The following is a 3,174-nucleotide window of genomic DNA, read 5'->3' as shown; positions in this document are numbered from 1 at the left end:
CAGTTTTTTCAATATATAAAATACAGAACCTTCGTATTCTTGAATGTTTACAAATGGTCAAAAAGAAACAAACGTCGTATTCATGTTTGTTCAAATCAAATATCCCACATTATTCATACTTCATACTTATTATTCATACTTCATACTTTTTTAACATTGTAGCTTTTATGTGTATTCTAAACTCCAGGAGAGTTTCTGACTTTTTCACTTCTTTCTGGAGTTTATTCCATAAACTGATTCCTGTCACTGTAACAGTTCGTTCCATTGCTTTAAAATTGAACCTGGATTTGTGAAAGACGTCTGTCCCGGGTTCGACTCCCAACTGGACGGGGCCTTTTTGTGTGGAGTTTGCATGTTCTCCTCATGTCTGCGTAGGTTTCCTCCGGTCTCCCCTAAAACTAAAAACATATACAATAGGTGAATCCTTCAGCCTTTGCCAAAAGTAACTCAAAGTAGCTTAACAACATTTTTAAAACAGTCATATGTGACACAAACTTCGATGTCAGCGAAGGCCTGGGCTCCTCCTTTACACATTTCAGATGTATAAAACATGAACATTAGCTCCCTGTCCGCACATGTATATATATATATATATTTGCTCTGAGAAACGCCTCTCCTCCTCCATCTCCTCTTTATCATCTCTCACAGTGTTTTGTGCTGATTTTGCATATTTCCTCTGTATTTGTAGCTCCAGCGCTCTCCAATAAACCCACGGCGCATTCCTTTGTTTGTCTTCATGAAAAAGTAAATTAATTTTACGCTCAGAGAAACAGCGCTTTTTCCTCATTTCACTAAAACAACAGAAGCAGAAGCAGAAGCCGAGGCTCGGGAAATGAAAACACTGGAGAAGGTTCATTAGAGAGAGATACGAGACTCACTTTAGTCCTGGTTTATTCACACAAACACACTTTTATTTCTCTGACCTTTAGTCAAATATACACACTGCAGGTGAAAACTCAATTTAAAGTCATTAATTTAAAACTTTATCTGTCGATTATATAAATATACAGTGTTTACCCAGTGTCAGTGCTGGCCTTTCTGTCCACTAGGGGGCCCTACAGTACAAATCCCAAGGTTAACCTCTTACCACCCGCCTGAACCAAATGCATTGGACCCACAAAACTGATCTTGTTCCTCGCGTTGTTGCTGTGTTGTGTCACCTTATTTATGTTATTTTTTGGTCACATTTTCGTTGAATTTTTTGTCACATTTTTGTTGATTTTTTGTCACATTTTTGTCACATTTTTGTTGAATTTTTGTCACATTTTTGTTGAGTTTTTGTCACTTTTTTGTTGATTTTTTGTCACATTTTTGTTGAATTTTTGTCACATTTTTGTTGATTTTTTGCCACATTTTTGTTAATTTTTTGTCACATTTTTGTTGATTTTTTGTCACATTTTTGTTGAATTTTTGTCACATTTTTGTTAATTTTTTGTTACATTTTTGTTGATTTTTTGTCACATTTTTGTTGATTTTTTGTCACATTTTTGTTAATTTTTTGTCACATTTTTGTTAATTTTTTGTTACATTTTTGTTGAATTTTTGTCACATTTTTGTTGATTTTTTGTCACATTTTTGTTGATTTTTTGTCACATTTTTGTTAATTTTTTGTTACATTTTTGTTGATTTTTTGTCACATTTTTGTTGATTTTTTGTCACATTTTTGTTGATTTTTTGTCACATTTTTGTTGATTTTTTGTCACATTTTTGTTAATTTTTTGTCACATTTTTGTTGATTTTTTGTCACATTTTTGTTAATTTTTTGTCACATTTTTGTTGATTTTTTGTCACATTTTTGTTGAATTTTTGTCACATTTTTGTTAATTTTTTGTCACATTTTTGTTGAATTTTTGTCACATTTTTGTTGATTTTTTGTCACATTTTTGTCACATTTTTGTTGAATTTTTGTCACATTTTTGTTGAATTTTTGTCACATTTTTGTTAATTTTTTGTCACATTTTTGTTGAATTTTTGTCACATTTTTGTCACATTTTTGTTGAATTTTTGTCACATTTTTGTTGAGTTTTTGTCACATTTTTGTTGAATTTTTGTTGAATTTTTGTCACATTTTTGTTGAGTTTTTGTCACATTTTTGTTGAATTTTTGTCAATTTTTTGTTGAATTTTTGTCACATTTTTGTTGATTTTTTGTCAAATTTTTGTTGATTTTTTGTCACTTTTTTGTTGATTTTTTGTCACATTTTTGTTGAGTTTTTGTCTCTTTTTTTGTTGCGTTTCTGTCACTTTTTTGTTGTGTTTACATCTTTGTTTTCTTCTCATTTTTTGTGGCCGTTTTGGTGCTTTTTTCTCAAGAAGCTTTTTGATTGGGGTAAAGCCAAACTGGAGAAAATGGGATCCGTTCAGGTGGGAGTTAAGAGGTTAATTGATGAATGAGCTGCCACCACTATGATGATGGTCTAGATTTTAATAAAAATCCCTCTGAAATAAAAAGTGTTGTAGTAAAAGTGAAATGAAAACGTCCTGAAGTTCCGTAAATGTAAACCCTGTAAAGTTCCGCCGTGCGTCTGTATCTGATTCCGACTCATCTGTCTCTGAAACCTCTGTGATTCTCGGGGTTTTTTGGGCCGAAGTGGAATTAAAGCGTTAAACCCGGGGCTAAATCCAGGGGGCGCTGTGGGAGCGGCTGATCAGAGGAGGCTTCGCTCAAACCAAAGAGAGAAAAGTCCGGGATTAAAGCGGGATTATCACATCAGAGAGCGGGATCAGAGTCTGCGGAGGCGAGAGGAAAAGTTCACAACAAAACGGAGACGAACCGCGGAACGGACGAGGAAAGAGAATCTGTTCTTTCAGTTCATCACCTTTCCTCATCACGGAACAGACGAGGAAAGAGAATCTGCTCATTCAGTTCATCACCTTTCCTCATCACGGAACGGACGAGGAAAGAGAATCTGCTCATTCAGTTCATCACCTTTCCTCATCACAGAACGGACGAGGAACAAACCACGGAACAGACGAGGAAAGAGAATCTGCTCTTTCAGTTCATCACTGAGGGGAATAAATAAAGTACAGGCTGAACTCTGGGTTAGAGAATGTGGGACACGTCGTGAATGTGAAGGGACAGAAATTCAAACGTATCACACAAACATCAGTATTTGGAGCATTTCCTTTAGTTTTTGGGCTCAACATTACACATGGATAGAAACAGGTCACAATA

The sequence above is a fragment of the Gobius niger genome, assembly GCF_951799975.1.
Source record: "Gobius niger genome assembly, chromosome: 19".
Classification (NCBI taxonomy): Eukaryota; Metazoa; Chordata; class Actinopteri; order Gobiiformes; family Gobiidae; genus Gobius; species Gobius niger.
This window is presented reverse-complemented; position numbering follows the sequence as displayed.